Consider the following 19,105-nt stretch of genomic DNA (forward strand, 5'->3'; position numbering starts at 1 on the left):
TCGCCTCTTGCGCGCAGATAGTAGTGCACTTGCTAGCCTCTTGCACGCAGATAATAGTGCACTTGCTAGCCTCTTGCACGCAGATAGTAGTGCCCTTGCTCGCCTCTTGCATGCAGATAGTAGTGCACTTGCTCGCCTCTTGCACGCAGATAGTAGTGCACTTGCAAGCCTCTTGCATGCAGATAGTAGTGCACTTGCAAGCCTCTTGCACGCCGATAGTAGTGCACTTGCTCACCTCTTGCATGCAGATAGTAGTGCACTTGCTCACCTCTTGCACGCAGATAGTAGTGCACTTGCTCACTTCTTGCGTGCAGATAGTAGTGCAGTTGCTCGCCTCTTGCACGCAGATAGTAGTGCACTTGCTCGCCTCTTGCACGCAGATAGTAGTGCACTTGCTAGCCTCTTGCATGCAGATAGTAGTGCACTTGCTCGCCTCTTGCACGCAGATAGTAGTGCACTTGCTAGCCTCTTGCGTGTAGATAGTAGTGCACTTGCTCGCCTCTTGCACGCAGATAGTAGTGCACTTGCTCAACTCTTGCACGCAGATAGTAGTGCACTTGCTAGCCTCTTGTGTGCAGATAGTAGTGCACTTGCTAGCCTCTTGCACACAGATAGTAGTGCACTTGCTTGTGTCTTGCACGCAGATAGTAGTGCACTTGCTCGCCTCTTGCAGGCAGATAGTAGTGCACTTGCTTGCCTCTTGCACGCAGATAGTAGTGCACTTGCTCGCCTCTTGCACGCAGATAGTAGTGCACTTGCTAGCCTCTTGTGTGCAGATAGTAGTGCACTTGCTCGCTTCTTGCGTGCAGATAGTAGTGCACTTGCTCGCCTCTTGCGTGCAGATAGTAGTGCACTTGCAAGCTTCTTGCGTGCAGATAGTAGTGCACTTGCTCGCCTCTTGCACGCAGATAGTAGTGCACTTGCTCGCCTCTTGCACGCAGATAGTAGTGCACTTGCTAGCCTCTTGCGTGCAGATAGTAGTGCAGTTGCTCGCCTCTTGCACGCAGATAGTAGTGCACTTGCTAGCCTCTTGCATGCAGATAGTAGTGCACTTGCTCGCCTCTTGCGCGCAGATAGTAGTGCACTTGCTAGCCTCTTGCGTGCAGATAGTAGTGCACTTGCTAGCCTCTTGCACACAGATAGTAGTGCACTTGCTCACCTCTTGCACGCAGATAGTAATGCACTTGCTAGCCTCTTGCATACAGATAGTAGTGCACTTGCTAGCCTCTTGCACACAGATAGTAGTGCACTTGCTCGCCTCTTGCACGCAGATAGTAATGCACTTGCTCGCCTCTTGCAGGCAGATAGTATTGCACTTGCTTGCCTCTTGCACGCAGATAGTAGTGCACTTGCTAGCTTCTTGTGTGCAGATAGTAGTGCACTTGCTCGCTTCTGCGTGCAGCTAGTAGTGCACTTGCTCGCCTCTTGCATGCAGATAGTAGTGCACTTGCAAGCTTCTTGCGTGCAGATAGTAGTGCACTTGCTCGCCTCTTGCACGCAGATAGTAGTGCACTTGCTCGCCTCTTGCACGCAGATAGTAGTGCACTTGCTAGCCTCTTGCGTGCAGATAGTAGTGCACTTGCTCGCCTCTTGCGCGCAGATAGTAGTGCACTTGCTAGCCTCTTGCACGCAGATAGTAGTGCACTTGCTAGCCTCTTGCACGCAGATAGTAGTGCCCTTGCTCACCTCTTGCATGCAGATAGTAGTGCACTTGCTCGCCTCTTGCACGCAGATAGTAGTGCACTTGCAAGCCTCTTGCATGCAGATAGTAGTGCACTTGCAAGCCTCTTGCACGCCGATAGTAGTGCACTTGCTCACCTCTTGCATGCAGATAGTAGTGCACTTGCTCACCTCTTGCACGCAGATAGTAGTGCACTTGCTCACTTCTTGCATGCAGATAGTAGTGCAGTTGCTCGCCTCTTGCACGCAGATAGTAGTGCACTTGCTCGCCTCTTGCACGCAGATAGTAGTGCACTTGCTAGCCTCTTGCATGCAGATAGTAGTGCACTTGCTCGCCTCTTGCGCGCAGATAGTAGTGCACTTGCTAGCCTCTTGCGTGGAGATAGTAGTGCACTTGCTCGCCTCTTGCACGCAGATAGTAGTGCACTTGCTCAACTCTTGCACGCAGATAGTAGTGCACTTGCTAGCCTCTTGTGTGCAGATAGTAGTGCACTTGCTAGCCTCTTGCACACAGATAGTAGTGCACTTGCTTGTGTCTTGCACGCAGATAGTAGTGCACTTGCTCGCCTCTTGCAGGCAGATAGTAGTGCACTTGCTTGCCTCTTGCACGCAGATAGTAGTGCACTTGCTCGCCTCTTGCACGCAGATAGTAGTGCACTTGCTAGCCTCTTGTGTGCAGATAGTAGTGCACTTGCTCGCTTCTTGCGTGCAGATAGTAGTGCACTTGCTCGCCTCTTGCGTGCAGATAGTAGTGCACTTGCAAGCTTCTTGCGTGCAGATAGTAGTGCACTTGCTCGCCTCTTGCACGCAGATAGTAGTGCACTTGCTCGCCTCTTGCATGCAGATAGTAGTGCACTTGCTAGCCTCTTGCGTGCAGATAGTAGTGCACTTGCTCGCCTCTTGCGCGCAGATAGTAGTGCACTTGCTCGCCTCTTGCACGCAGATAGTAGTGCACTTGCTAGCCTCTTGTGTGCAGATAGTAGTGCACTTGCTCGCTTCTTGCGTGCAGATAGTAGTGCACTTGCTCGCCTCTTGCGTGCAGATAGTAGTGCACTTGCAAGCTTCTTGCGTGCAGATAGTAGTGCACTTGCTCGCCTCTTGCACGCAGATAGTAGTGCACTTGCTCGCCTCTTGCACGCAGATAGTAGTGCACTTGCTAGCCTCTTGCGTGCAGATAGTAGTGCACTTGCTCGCCTCTTGCGCGCAGATAGTAGTGCACTTGCTAGCCTCTTGCACGCAGACAGTAGTGCACTTGCTAGCCTCTTGTGTGCAGATAGTAGTGCACTTGCTCGCTTCTTGCGTGCAGATAGTAGTGCACTTGCTCGCCTCTTGCGTGCAGATAGTAGTGCACTTGCAAGCTTCTTGCGTGCAGATAGTAGTGCACTTGCTCGCCTCTTGCACGCAGATAGTAGTGCACTTGCTCGCCTCTTGCACGCAGATAGTAGTGCACTTGCAAGCCTCTTGCATGCAGATAGTAGTGCACTTGCAAGCCTCTTGTGCGCAGATAGTAGTGCACTTGCTAGCCTCTTGCGTGCAGATAGTAGTGCACTTGCTAGCCTCTTGCACGCAGATAGTAGTGCACTTGCTCACCTCTTGCACGCTGATAGTAGTGCACTTGCTAGCCTCTTGCGTACAGATAGTAGTGCACTTGCTAGCCTCTTGCACACAGATAGTAGTGCACTTGCTCGCCTCTTGCACGCAGATAGTAGTGCACTTGCTCGCCTCTTGCAGGCAGATAGTAGTGCACTTGCTTGCCTCTTGCACGCAGATAGTAGTGCACTTGCTAGCTTCTTGTGTGCAGATAGTAGTGCACTTGCTCGCTTCTGCGTGCAGATAGTAGTGCACTTGCTCGCCTCTTGCATGCAGATAGTAGTGCACTTGCTCGCCTCTTGCGCGCAGATAGTAGTGCACTTGCTAGCCTCTTGCGTGCAGATAGTAGTGCACTTGCTAGCCTCTTGCACGCAGATAGTAGTGCACTTGCTCAACTTTTGCACGCAGATAGTAGTGCACTTGCTAGCCTCTTGTGTGCAGATAGTAGAGCACTTGCTCGACTCTTGCGTGCAGATAGTAGTGCACTTGCAAGCCTCTTGCACGCAGATAGTAGTGCACTTGCTCGCCTCATGCACGCAGATAGTAGTGCACTTGCTCACCTCTTGCACGCAGATAGTAGTGCACTTGCTCACCTCTTGCACGCAGATAGTAGTGCACTTGCTCACCTCTTGCGCGCAGATAGTAGTGCACTTGCTAGCCTCTTGCGTGCAGATAGTAGTGCACTTGCTAGCCTCTTGCACGCAGATAGTAGTGCACTTGCTCACCTCTTGCACGCAGATAGTAGTGCACTTGCTAGCCTCTTGCATACAGATAGTAGTGCACTTGCTAGCCTCTTGCACACAGATAGTAGTGCACTTGCTCGCCTCTTGCACGCAGATAGTAATGCACTTGCTCGCCTCTTGCAGGCAGATAGTAGTGCACTTGCTTGCCTCTTGCACGCAGATAGTAGTGCACTTGCTAGCTTCTTGTGTGCAGATAGTAGTGCACTTGCTCGCTTCTGCGTGCAGCTAGTAGTGCACTTGCTCGCCTCTTGCATGCAGATAGTAGTGCACTTGCAAGCTTCTTGCATGCAGATAGTAGTGCACTTGCTCGCCTCTTGCACGCAGATAGTAGTGCACTTGCTCGCCTCTTGCACGCAGATAGTAGTGCACTTGCTAGCCTCTTGCGTGCAGATAGTAGTGCACTTGCTCGCCTCTTGCGCGCAGATAGTAGTGCACTTGCTAGCCTCTTGCACGCAGATAGTAGTGCACTTGCTAGCCTCTTGCACGCAGATAGTAGTGCCCTTGCTCGCCTCTTGCATGCAGATAGTAGTGCACTTGCTCGCCTCTTGCACGCAGATAGTAGTGCACTTGCAAGCCTCTTGCATGCAGATAGTAGTGCACTTGCAAGCCTCTTGCACGCCGATAGTAGTGCACTTGCTCACCTCTTGCATGCAGATAGTAGTGCACTTGCTCACCTCTTGCACGCAGATAGTAGTGCACTTGCTCACTTCTTGCATGCAGATAGTAGTGCACTTGCTCGCCTCTTGCGTGCAGATAGTAGTGCACTTGCTCGCCTCTTGCATGCAGATAGTAGTGCACTTGCAAGCCTCTTGCGTGCAGATAGTAGTGCAGTTGCTCGCCTCTTGCACGCAGATAGTAGTGCACTTGCTCGCCTCTTGCACGCAGATAGTAGTGCACTTGCTAGCCTCTTGCACGCAGATAGTAGTGCACTTGCTCGCCTCTTGCGCGCAGATAGTAGTGCACTTGCTAGCCTCTTGCGTGCAGATAGTAGTGCACTTGCTCGCCTCTTGCACGCAGATAGTAGTGCACTTGCTCAACTCTTGCACGCAGATAGTAGTGCACTTGCTAGCCTCTTGTGTGCAGATAGTAGTGCACTTGCTCGCTTCTTGCGTGCAGATAGTAGTGCACTTGCTCGCCTCTTGCGTGCAGATAGTAGTGCACTTGCAAGCTTCTTGCGTGCAGATAGTAGTGCACTTGCTCGCCTCTTGCACGCAGATAGTAGTGCACTTGCTCGCCTCTTGCACGCAGATAGTAGTGCACTTGCTAGCCTCTTGCGTGCAGATAGTAGTGCACTTGCTCGCCTCTTGCGCGCAGATAGTAGTGCACTTGCTCGCCTCTTGCACGCAGATAGTAGTGCACTTGCTAGCCTCTTGTGTGCAGATAGTAGTGCACTTGCTCGCTTCTTGCGTGCAGATAGTAGTGCACTTGCTCGCCTCTTGCGTGCAGATAGTAGTGCACTTGCAAGCTTCTTGCGTGCAGATAGTAGTGCACTTGCTCGCCTCTTGCACGCAGATAGTAGTGCACTTGCTCGCCTCTTGCACGCAGATAGTAGTGCACTTGCTATCCTCTTGCGTGCAGATAGTAGTGCACTTGCTCGCCTCTTGCGCGCAGATAGTAGTGCACTTGCTAGCCTCTTGCACGCAGACAGTAGTGCACTTGCTAGCCTCTTGCATGCAGATAGTAGTGCACTTGCTAGCCTCTTGCGTGCAGATAGTAGTGCACTTGCTCGCCTCTTGCACGCAGATAGTAGTGCACTTGCTAGCCTCTTGCGTGCAGATAGTAGTGCACTTTCTCGCCTCTTGCACGCAGATACAGCTCACCTTTCAGTCAAGACAGGAGCTCAGTGCAGAGTCTCCCTGGGTTTCCCTCTCATCCAAGGTCTGGGGGGATTGGCAATGGTGATATATGTGGTTGAATCCGTTAGCAGGGGCTATTATATTACACCAACCAGCTGGATTAGAATAACCACAGACTCTGTTGGAGGACATTGGGGTACCACTGCTGGTAAGCTGAGGGTCCACAAATGTTGAGTTTGCTGTCATCTTCCCTGACAAATACCCACTGGTGCAAGATTTGGGAATGTACAAAATACTTGTCATTGTTGTGCTGCTTGGCCCTCATTACGAGAACGGCAGTAACCCGCCGGTGTTAACGGAAGGTTGCGGCCATCCTTGTAACACCAAATCCTCCACCTGACTTCCCGGTACCACCGGGACATTACAAGTCACGGCAGAGAGGGAAGTCAGGCGGCAGATTTGGTAAGTCCCCATTCCAGTGGAGTACCATGGAACTCCACGGGAATGGGTTCACACTTCACAGAAGCACAGTGCTTCTGTGAAAACTCTGCAGGCGGGTGCCATTGCGCCCGGCTGGTCTGGCCTGTCAGGCGTAATGGCCCCCGACCGCAGAGGGAGTGTGGTCGTCCGTGAAGGGTGACGTACGTTGCTACCGGCACCCTTATTTCCGGACTGCCACACTCACAATGAGGTCAGGTCACAGCTCCGAAGGATGTTCGAACCTGAGCTGGGGGTGCCCGGGCTAGACAGCTGCGATGTTGGAGGAACTCAGAAGCTGTTTTAGTTGCCCCAGAGGACAGTGGGGGGCGGCGTGCTCCTGGCTGCCTGCTCTGGTGGTGATATACACACGGTGCAGGGGGCGAGTGGATTGCGCTGGCAGTGGCGGCCTCTCGTGGGACTCTGCACAGGGGATGCTGGAGTCGAACTGTGGAGTCCAGGGGGGATGGGGGTGAAGGAGGCAACGGGAATGTTCTGAGCATCTCCCCATGGGACAGGGGACTAATCCTGACCGTGCTGTGGATAGGTGCAAGAACGCGGGTCCACGTGGCGGGCTGCCTGAAAGAACGAGAAGCCACCGGGAGATGCCAGAGTTAGCAGTGTTTGGGGCTGCTTCTGGCCATTTTGCACCAGCTCCTTATTGGCTCTTGTGGTGCCTCGCCTCCTGAGCTGGAAGGCTGGAGGATCTGTTTGGTCTCCCTTCTGGTGTGGGACACTGTCCTGGTGGGGCTGTTGGCCCTGCAGCATATGTGACTATTTGATTGTGTCCAGGTGGTATAATCTTTGTATCTGGATCTCTGGATTGGATCTTACATTTTTGCTGCCACTGCTACTAGTTTGTTTGGGGGTGGTTGGATTTATGTCTTGCAACTATTTTTTCTTGTTGCTTGGCTATCTGTTCTTTGGACTATCATTGCATTTCTTCTTCATTTCTTCTTCATGGCTTTTCTTCATCTCCTTTCTTTCTTTTGTGTTCTGTTGTTCTATGTCATCAGAATGTCGGTCTAGCTGCGCACACATCGAGTCTCCTGCACCAGTGCTCTATCCTAATCCCCCTCCAGCACCCACCCACATGCCTGCCCGCCGGGCTGCTTACTGGAGCCTAGCCAGCCCTCCGAAGTCCTAACCTGGCAGAATCGCCCAGACATGGACTTCGGTCCAACCACAAAGTGCATTGAGGCCATACACATGGGGAAAGAGCGCTATGCAAATGACGATTACAATACCAATCATTGCTGAATGTTGTATCAACTTATTAATTTATGCGAAGCCGCTCTATAAATTTGTCATCATAACTTTATTCGACCATGAACGTGCATCATATCAAAATATTATACAAAATAATGCAAAACATCATTCAGCACATCAGAAAATAAGAAGTTGAGGGAAAGCACGACCATGCGAGGAAATCAGTCCAATTCAAGGTATCGCCAACTCCATGGGCCCAACTACATTAGTCCCTGCTACGCATCGCCTCAGGGGTGTAAGGTTCACGCCAGTTAGGGGAGTGTTCAACTGGGGTGTTCCAGGTGGCCCATCGAGTCCTGCTTAGGAGTGGGGACTGATTAAAATCCCGCTCTTGGCCGTCTGAGCAACCCCCCCACTTCTTCCCAGGACCCCTTTGACCACTCTCCTGTCCCAAAAAACGATTTAGAGCCTACAACATCCCGCCATGGCATCCCTGGAGACAAAAGTGCAACCTCTAACGGTCCGCAACCAGTGTAGGCTTTGTTCAGGAGGGCTTCCCTTGGTTCTAGCTTGCTCTTCAGCAGTTTGGGTACCCCGTGAAGATATACAGTGGGGTTACATGTCTTTATAACGAATCATCTTATAAATAATGCACATATAACGAAAATGATATAATGACAAAACATAATGAGTTTTTGGGTTATTTTTGGGGGTCCCCCAAACCTCCATTTCCCACCCCTAAAATTCCACCCAAGCCATTTCCCCACACGATTTAACCCTTTACCCCACTCCCACATATATTTTTATGTTTTTCGTTATATCATTTTCGTTATATATTCATTCGATCTAAAATGTTCGTTATAAAGACTGCATACCACGCAGTGGCATGTCTAGACCCTCCTTGATCATGGTATTTAAACATACTCCCTCTGTGCCGTGGAGCATGTACTCTAGTTTCCTCGGGCTAGAGCGTTGTGTACCCATGGAGCCTGGAACACGGTCCACCAATAAAGTGGGCTTTGCCTTAGGTTTGGGCTCCCCATTAATCTCCCTGGTCTTAACATTGTATGCAGGCGGCATTGACAGGATGTAATCTCCCAGGTGCCAGATTGTGGCGGAGAGCATTCATTTCAGGAGTTGCTGGACTCTGTTCTGTGGGGCGTTCCGAGGGTGGATTACTAGGCCCCTTGCAAGTGATTAGAGCGGTACAGGACTCCCATTGCGGCCTCCCTTCCCCCCTCTCCTGAGTCTCCATCAGGACTGAGAGCTGTTTTCAGATTACTGCCAGCTCAGCAAGCACTTGGTTGCACTTGCACCCCCTAGGTATACAGTCGTCCTCGGCAGGTGGATCAGTTACCACATAAATACCAAGATTGGTGGAGTTTCGGGGGGCTTGGAAGACCTAAGTGGGGTTAGTCGAAGAAAAGAGCTAGCCCCTGAGCTCGTGGGTGACAAAAGCTCACTCCAGGGCGACGAGAGGAGCGAGAGGGGAGATTGCGTACAAGTGCATCATGAATTGCTCTGTCCATCTTGGCCCGGGAGAATGGAGCTGGGGTAGATGAAGGAACGTCACTACAAGGGTCGGTGGCAAGAACAGGAACAAGACCCAGGCTGGAGGTTGCAGAAGAGAAAGCAGAGCCAGAACTTGGTGACATGCTACTACTTGCGGGTGCAGTTGGGATGACAGCCTCCCTTACAGGGAATACCAGTTTCACCGACCTGAGATATGATGGGTCAGATTTAAATGCTGGGAAGACATGATAAGGGCCAAAATGGAATCTGGGAGCTCACTGTGCCAGGTGGTGCCAAATGAAGTTGAAGGGGGGAAACAATCATGCCAACAGATCCTTTAGCTTTGTCATTAACCATGTCACTACATGTAGAATTCCCCCCAGCAGGGGGCGCACTTCTGTTAAAGACTGGAGCGTCTTGGTTCTTGTGTGTGCAACCTACTCCGGGCACATGTCAAACAGACCCCCCAAATTGCTGAACATCGCTCCCTGGTGGCAATCATCTGGTGCTGTAAGAACCCCTCCAAAGGCGTCTTTACTGTCCCCCAGAAATTGGTGATTCTCTTCAATCAACAAGTGAGCCTCCCCCACGGGATCAATTAGCAGGTAGCTTCCAATTGTCCCCCCAGTACCGAGATAAGTACTGCTTGGCCGCGGTGAACGCTGCTTCAGCTCCAATTGTGGTGACTCGCTCACTGCCTCCTGTTTTGCCGTGCTGTGCTGGCGGTGAATTTAACGAACTTAACGAACGCTCACAGGTGAAGTAGTGACTGTGTATGGTGATTATGGTCATCATGAGCGCACCTGTGACCCTTTGAAAGAGTCTTTGAAAGAACTTTGTAAGAACTTTGCAAGAACTTTGCACGAACGTTGTGCTAATTTCGTCTTTCTGTTTTTCCTAGCTTGATTGACACATACCTTGAGCCCACCTCTGTCAAGCTTGGATTGGCTCAGCATCGTGCTTTCTCATTGGATTGAGTTTAAATTTGCAAACACATGTGCATCAAGCACGCGCATCTCGGGCAAGTACCAAGATAAGTACTGCTTGGCCGCTTAGCCGCGTAGTCACGGAGTCGTGGTCGAGCTCTGCTTTATTTTACATTTGGTTTGCCTCACTCTACTCTCTTCTAGGTGAGACGGTCTGTATAATATATTCTGGTTCCTGTCTCCTGCGCTCTACTGTGTTACTGTTTTTTTGGCTAATCCACTCACAGAGCATATTGGCTGCGCCTTGTACCGTGTCTTGTATTGCTTTGTTCTGTGTCTCAATTTTTTCTGCATTTACTGTCCTGTTTCTTGATGACTTCTTACACCTCTTATAAACTAACAACCAGTATGCCTCCCATTTTACCATTGTTGCTTGTCACCCATTCCAATCTTACGTCACAAGGCCCTTTAGACTCTGCCTTGCTTCCTCAAACCTTTCTGCCACATCTGTTACTCCACGATCTGCTAACATGCAAACAGGATTTCCTTTTAATTTTTGAGATAGCAGAACTGGCATATCTTTGCCAGTGTCCCCAGTTACCATTTCACCAAGCGAGGCACACACACCTTCCCCTTTGACCATTGGCAAAGTGAATGTATCTCACTGCACGCCACCAAGGCGTGTCAATCCTCAGCCAATCTCGGATAAGACCATGATGGAATCCACCAAAAACTGTCAAGGGTTTCGCAACTCGAGACTGTCCATTTCTCCAATTGCATTTCCCCAACTCCTATCAGACTCCATCGCACTCTCAATTCATGCCAGTATACGTGAGTCTGACCATATCTAGTGCCACTTCTGCGTCTTGTAACCCATCTCATGCAAATGCATTACCAATGCTCAATTCACTCACATTACCGACCCCCTGTCCCAACCAACCTTATTCAACTGACAATACCGCACAAACTCTACTTTTGATACAACCAGCCCTCACAGCAATTAATACTGCTGTATATAGTCTGTGCAAACTCTTTGAATCCTTAGACTCTACAATTTCTCTACAATTTGAGGATTTAATGAAATGGCTGTCCCTGCAACAGTTGTCCAAAGCCTCCCTAAGCAAGGAATGTCCCGATGAGTCTTTTCATGATCTCCAGACCCTCAGATCCAGATATTGCAGACCCCTTTAATGCTCAATTGCCAATACAAACATCTTTGGTGGTGACTCCGGTTGATTTGGCCCCTTATCCTCTTCCGCCAATTTCGGGCATTATAGGCCCTGTGGCATCCCATGTGGAGAAAATCACTCCGACTTCACCCAATGCAATTCTGAGCGATGAACCACCCCCGCGACATGTGGAGAAGTCAAATATTCAACTCGGTTGTTCTAATGGGAAAAGTCATCTACAACACCTGAAATCCAAAAATCCCGAGTTTAACAATAAAAAAAAAATCAATAATACCGCTTAAGAAAACAAAAAACATGATTGGATCTAAAAATCCAAAAAGCACTCTTAATACCTTTTTTACAGCACTTGGTAAATCATCAGCCTTGACTGAAGTTCGCCAATCCACTGGCTCAGTCCCACTGTGCCTGAGCAACCCAAAACAAAAGAAGTAAATATCCAGGCTACTTCTGCAATACCAGATACCAGTGTGAAATCGAAGACAGCCCTGAATCTTTCTCCACTTTCACAGCTGATCCACGCACTTTGTGATGTTCAGAAAATTCCTACTGACAAAATTGACACAGTCGCCACTCCTTCTACGTTGCGGCAGGTCTATTATGACCTCTGATTCCCAGAAGATAGTAGGAGCTGTTTTTTTGGCCCCAATAGTGTCATCACAATCGGTAATGGTTCATCCGATCCAGCCCAAATCAGTTTCTTTTGCACCTCTACCGCCACAGCCTTGCTCACTGGATAATGTTGTCCCCCAGATAATGACTGATGAACTGAAAAAAAAGTGGATGAATACCTATCCAGGAATTTCACGATGGCACTCGCGCAAGTAGTTGGTCAGCCCCCCTGTTCTAACAATGTGTCTCGAAGGGACAGTGATTTGACTGGCTTTCCTAAAGTAGCTAACTCAAGTGAACCAAGAGACTTACAGAATCAAAGGAATTAGTGGTCTTCCAAATTGGCTAGTACTCCAGCCTCTGCGAAATGGACACCACGTAGACCTGAAACTCGGTTGCCCTCTCGACATCTCCACCCACAACGTGCGAACCTCCACACATTGATCTTAAAATGTAGAGAGGGCAACCATCCGATTTACGATCTTAATCGGCAAAGTGTACTAAACATATTTGGTGAAATTGATGAATTGTGTCATATCTCCACACTAGATATAGATCAGATTGAATTTTTGACAGATTCACCGCTTTCTGTAGTTAGACTCTGGATTCCATCAGGAGTGGTCTGGCACTCGATTTGGCACAGCAAAATGCTTCTGTTTGATATGGGGTTCTTGCTAGCAGAAGACCCTCAGAATGCCTCACTCAAAACCAAAACATTGATCATAACACATAAGATCTACCAAGGCACTCGGCGGGAAATCAGTAAAAATTGGGTATCTGAGAGTTCACATCAATAACCATCAAAATTATTACTCACACAATCTAAAACTCTTGTCAAAGTGAGTATTGTCAGCTGGAATTCCAGGGGTCATAGTCATTTATCCAGCTCATTTAGAGAGATGTGCGAACCTTATCACATCATAGCGTTGCAGGAGACATGGCTATTTAAACGTCCATTGTGGGACAACTACGAATTATCACTTATTCCCGCCATTCGCACGGGGGGCAGACCATCATCAGGCCTTCTTGTTGTTGCAAACATTAAAGCAGGTTTCTGAAATGTTCCATGGGCTTCTGTGTGAATACACATACAGCTAGTTAAAATGACTCATGGCAAGAAAGTCTTTGCTGTGATCAGCATTTATCGAAATGTTGTCAGCATGTCCGATGAAACCTTTTTTGCTGGTCTCCATGACATGTTTCTTCTCATCTCGTTAGACAATTCAATCACATATACCATCCTATTAGATGACCTAAATATAGATTGTTGGAAAGTCAGCTCACAAAATCAAGCAGTACCCAAGTGGAAATCACTAATGCATGAGAGAAAATATCACATGGTGAATGGCTCAGTCCAGGGTGACATCCCGGCTCATCATACTTGGCATCGCGGTTCACTTACCAGCATAATCGACCTCATGTATGTCGACTTCAAATTATTTCAAAGGATCAGTTCATTTACCATTAAAGACCACCCTAATAGTGATCACAATCTACTGATCCTTCAGTTAGAATTTGAACTGATGCCAAAACGATGTGAAGTCTATCATCATGCTAATGTAGGAGTCAATAGATCACGTACGCGTCTGAAATGGAATCTTGATTCATTGACTCAGTTCGAGCATCTGGTTGATGACAACTCGAAAGTGTCATCTAGAAATCAGTACACCGAATTGCTACATGCCTTTGCTCGAACGGTTACAGTCCCTCGGGGTAACGTTAGCAGACATCTACATGCCTTTGACTCCAACATCGCAAAAAAAGCTGAATTTAAGAAAACCAAAAGGCAAATTCTCACTTCTGTATCATCTTCCAAGTGGCAAGACTTAAAATCTGCAAAATGCAAGTACAAGAATTGGCTTCGTGGACAGAAGTCTACCATATTCCAACAAGATGATGAAGCCATGGCTCATGCCATGCTTAACAAAAATTCCTCTGGAATGTGTTTTTTGTTAAATAATCACACTTGCCATCAACAAGCAGATGCCCAATTAAATGGAGTGTCTGAGCAGGTGTGGATCAACCACTTTTCAACCTTATATGCTGATCCACAGTATGCAGGTTGTTCTTACGAACCAATCTCTACATCTCCCTGGCAAGTTGAAGCCTCTAACAAAACAATTCATGCCATCTTTAAAAAAATCAGTTCTTCACGAGCAGAAGGGCCCAACGGGTTATCCAACAAGATGTTTAAAACACACCCACAGATTTGGCCTCACAAACTGTCCACCATTTTCACAGACATATTACACACATGCAATATACCGTTGTCATGAAAATCCTCTATAATCATTCCCATATTCAAAAAAGGCGATCAAACTGTTCTAGCTAATTATCGCCCAAGAGCGCTCTTAGACGCTCAGGGCAAGATCTTTACAAGGCTGGTCCTTCAGGAATATAACAGCTGGACTGGAACCTGCAATCATCGTGACTCTAATCAGACAGGATTTCTGGCGGGAATGGGAACAAACATCAATTTACTGATCCTCAATGCCATTAAAGCACAATGCCAAGAGACCAAGCAACAGGTCTTTTTTTGCATTTATGGACTTAAACGCAGCATTCCATTCGGTTAGTCACCGTCTGCTAATGAAAAAGCTATTGAGAGACAATTGCCGTTCTGCTCTATATGATATCATCTACTCATTACATAATGCCACATCCATCCGCATTAGACTAACTGTGGACGGGCTGTTGTCAGAAAAAATTCCTACCTATCGGGGACTAAAGCAAGGATGCTCGCTAGACTCTGCTGTTTTTAACTATTATATACATGATGTTAAAGACCTGCTGTCAAAGGTCATTTCAGATTCCCCCAAGCTCAACAATGAACAAATTCAATCACTCATGTATGCTGATGACCTGGTATTAATATCTCGAACCCAGGTTGGATTACAGCATTTACTTAAGGCATTTCAAGAATATGTAAAGCCAAATGAACTGTCCATTAACTTATCTAAAACGCAAATTGTTCAATATTCACCAAGACGTGTAGGGCCCTTATCGTTTGTTTGGTCCATTGATTCCATTCTAATTGAGGTAGTACCCAACTATTGCTACTTGGGAATGATCTTTGAGGGAAAGTGGAAAGGGCAAGGTCAGTTGGAGCGAGTGGAGAGCAAGTTAACCTCTGCCATATCTCAAGCCCGCGTGATCATGTATAAATTTAGCAAATTCTCGATCCTGCCTGCGTGGCACTTTTGGACCAAAAAAATCATCCAAATATTGTTGTATGGTTTAGAATCCATGCTAATTGAGTCCCCCTTCAAATTTAATCAATGGGAAGCTAAATTTTGCCATCTGTGCTCCATCTGCCTCAATGCACACCAATAGCGTGGTTGCGATATGAGCTCGGGCTGCTTTCACTCCAGGCCCATGATAGGTGGCGTCTTTGCTCTTTATTTAGGAAATGCCTGTTATCAACCAAGGAAAATGTACTGTTGAAAATCCTTTCACACCATTTGTTTACTGCCAAATATGCTTTTGTAACTAATTGGTTGGACAAAGTTTACCATATCTTGGCTAAAGCTGACATAACAATTGACCTACTATTGACTAATCCCGACAAAGCAAAACTTAAGATACATCAAATGGATTGGATCAGCACTTGTGTTCAGTGCCTAACCTTTTGTGATGGTGATACATTACGTTTTCTACCAAAAAGGTTGGGCATTTTGCCTATGTATTTGATACAATGGCCCTCATTCCGACCCTGGCAGAGAACCATGGTGCAATTTGCACCATGGTCCATGGCGCAAAGCTGCCAACTCCGCCATGGGGGTTGGCGGACTTACCGCCCCATTCCGACCTTGGCGGGGCGGTAAGTCCCCAATCCCCATTTTACCCTTCCCCATTCCCATTTTTGCCCCATAGGGCATAATGGGAGTGGGGAAGGCGTTAATTACGCCACCGTAAATTACGGTGGCGTAATTAACATCAAGGTCCCGTAGCGCCATGGATTTTTCCGCCCGGAAAAAGCAGGCGAAAAAAGCTCCATGGCGCTACGGGAACTCGTAGTAAGGCGGAAGGGTACGCCATGATTTACGCTGGCGTAAACCCTTTCCGCCAGGGTCGGAATGAGGGCCAATGTCTTTCCCCGAAATATCATAATGGCATAATACGACTTTGTTTCAATTTGTGGATCACAAATGATATAAAAGCAAGACGACGTCTTGTGAGTGTAGATCAAAATTTTTGTCGGTTCTGTAAAGTTGACACTATTCCCTAAACTCTTGTGCACCTGATTACTGAGTGCCCAATGATTAGGGCTAAAAGAGAAATTGTCTTCACAAGACACTGTGACTACTTGGGTAATTTATCCCAAACTGAATGTTGGGCGGTATTGCTGGGGTGCAACAACATGGCAATACAAATTGCAGCTGTTAACTTTCTGAATAGCTTGAATTTGGAAGATGAGAAAAAATTATCAGAATGAAAACGGCTGTTAAATATTAGCACTATGTAGTCTGCATTAGTCATATAGTGAGGTTGTTGTTCCTTTTTTCTGTTTTTTTCTCTTTTCTGTTTTTATTGATCTTATTAAGTTTGTCTCACTACTGTGTTTATGAAGAGTCTAATGTTGAGAAATGAACAGTAATATAATTAATTTTTAATAGATATATTTGTATGAATGTTTGCACTATTGTATGTTTGAATGAATTTTGAAAGGTTGATTAAATTCAGCCAAATCAAATAAAAAAATAAAATTGTCCCCCCAGGAGTGAGGTCAGCGGTTGGGTCTTTAGACAGCCCTCCATGTTGCCACTGCCTCCTTACAGCCAACGTCTTCCGCTGGGCTTTGTGCACTGGATGATTTTGGGCACCTTGAGAGGCAAGCTGAGTACAAAAGAGGAGCGAAGGGGAGGGTGTGATGGGCAAAGGCTCAATGAGTGGGTTTTAAGGGTACTGACATTCCAGAATACTCTCCAAGCAATGGCCCGCCACCTCTTCCAACAGCATTTTCCAGCTCGGCCCTGACTTACTTCCACCTTCGCCTTACTCACGCTTAAGGTCCTCAGGAGGTCCTCAGGAGGGAGTTCAACCCGGGTTTGCCTTGGCCCCTCCACTGCACTGCACTGCACCAAACACCTGCAGCACCAAACACAACACCCTTGCTCAGTCGTGCAGTTGTGGGGTTCACCGCTGCAGGGTTGCAGCGGCCGATATATATGTCCTGGGGGAGTGGCTTGGAGTTGCTGGGACCATTGAGTGTTTCTAGAAATTAAATTAAATAGAAATAAAATGAGCCTGAAGGAAGACATCATAGTCTAGCTGAAGAAATAATAAGAGATGGATGCTAATAAAAGAGTTGAGATATCATCTGTTGTGGTTGTCAAAAAACCCACATATCAAATTAGATTATGTGTCGACCTTCTCACAGTCAACAAAAAGAAATTAATAGACAGATCCCAATTGCCTAACATAGTGCAGCTAATGAGCATGGTGGGGGAGGTGCAGGTCTGCTGTACTTTGCACCTGGACTGTGACTACCATCAAGTGAAGTAGCAGCTGCCTTCAAGAGGATTCACTACGTCATAATGTCACATGAAACATTTAGATGCAAGAGGAGGCCATTTGGACTAGTATCCGTTGTGTCCATCTTTAAAAGGATAATGCTTTATTGGGAAAGACACAAGGAGCAGTGTGTTTTAATGAGGAAATCATTTGTTTTTGGCAGGACAGTAGAGGATCATGACAGGGCATTAGGTTGTGGTCTGGGGACTTGCAAGAGGCTGCACTAACCCTAAAACAGGGAAAATGCAAGCTTTGCTTTGACTGTATCACCAATGTGGGACATGAATGGAGCGGTGGTGGTGATAAGTCATAGGAAGGTTTAGTTAAAACCATATAAGACATTGAGAGACCATCAGATGATAGGGAGGTCCTGTCTTTTTTGGGCTTAGTAGAGTGCTCTGCAACATGTGAGGACTGCTTTGCAGGCATGACTAAATGTATGACAGGGTTGTGCAGGAAAGGAGCCCATTGCATTTTGAGTATGGAGTATCAAGAAGAACTTGAAAGCATCTAAGCAAACATTGGCTCAGCCCCTCATTGTGCTGGTTAGACAGCGAGTGGGACTGCATGGTGATGAGAGATGCTACTGACACTGAGCTGGGAGCGGTCCTGCCCAGTCTCAAGGAGGAATAGACAGGACGACCGCACTTACCTCACACAGCTCCAAAGAGCAGGGCAGAGGTGTTCTGTAATCCCGCACAAGGCTCTTAACTGCACATGGGCTGTCACCAATGTTGCACATTCTTATGTGGAGAGAATGTCTGCAATGAGGTCGCACCACAAGCTGCTCAGGGGTGTTTTCGAAGCAGAAAGGTTTAGAAGGTGTGGCCGGGAAGATGAAGAGGAGGGTCGCATCACTGCAAGGACATGACTTTGAGGAGATACAGGGGGCAGGGGGAAGCCAGTGCAGTGGAGGAGTGGGAGAGAAGAGGTGGCACAGGGCGTAGGGGGGAGCCAGTAGAGTGGTGGAGGGGGAGAGTAGAGGTGATACAGGGGACAGGGGGGAGCCAGTGCAGTGGTAGAGTGGGAGAGTAGAGGTGATACAGGGGGCAGGGGGACCCAGTGCAGTGGTGGAGTGGGAGAGTGGAGGTGATACAGGGGGAAAGGGGGAGTCAGTGCAGTGGTGGAGTGGGAGAGTGGAGGTGATACATGGGGCAGGGGGGAGCCAGTGCAGTGGTGGAGTGGGAGAGTGGAGGTGATACAGGGGGCAGGGGGAGCCAGTGCAGTGGTGGAGTGGGAGAGTGGAGGTGATACAGAGGGCAGGGGGGAGCCAGTGCAGTGGTGGAGTTGGAGAGTGTGATACAGGGGGCAGGGGGGAGCCAGTGCAGCGGTGGAGTGGGAGAGGGGAGGTGATACAGAGGGCAAGGGGGGCAGTGCAGTGTAGGAGTGGGAGAGTGGAGGTGATACAGAGGGCAGGGGGGAGCCAGTGCTGTGGTGGAGTGGGAGAGTGGAGGCGATACAGGGGACAGGGGGGAGCCAGTGCAGTGGTGGAGTGGAAGAGTGGATGTGATACAGGGGGCAGTGGGGAGCCAGTGCAGTGGTGGAGTGGGAGAGTGGAGGCGATACAGGGGCAGGGGGAAGCCAGTGCAGTGGTGGAGTGGGAGCGTGGAGGCGATACAGGGGGCAGAGGGAGCCAGTGCAGTGGTGGAGTGGGAGAGTGGAGGTCATATAGGGGGAAGCAGGAGCCAGTTCAGTGGTGAGTGGGAGAGTGGAGGTGATACAAGGGCAGGGGGGAGCCAGTGCAGTGGTGGAGTGGGAGAGTGGAGCTGAAACAGGTAGCAGGGGAAGCAAGTGCAGTGGTGGAGTGGGAGAGTGGAGGTGATACAGGGGTCAGGGGGGAGCCAGTGCAGTGGTGGAGT

This window comes from Ambystoma mexicanum, chromosome 8 (assembly GCF_040938575.1).
Source record: "Ambystoma mexicanum isolate Mex_15411 chromosome 8, UKY_AmexF1_1, whole genome shotgun sequence".
Lineage (NCBI taxonomy): Eukaryota > Metazoa > Chordata > Amphibia > Caudata > Ambystomatidae > Ambystoma > Ambystoma mexicanum.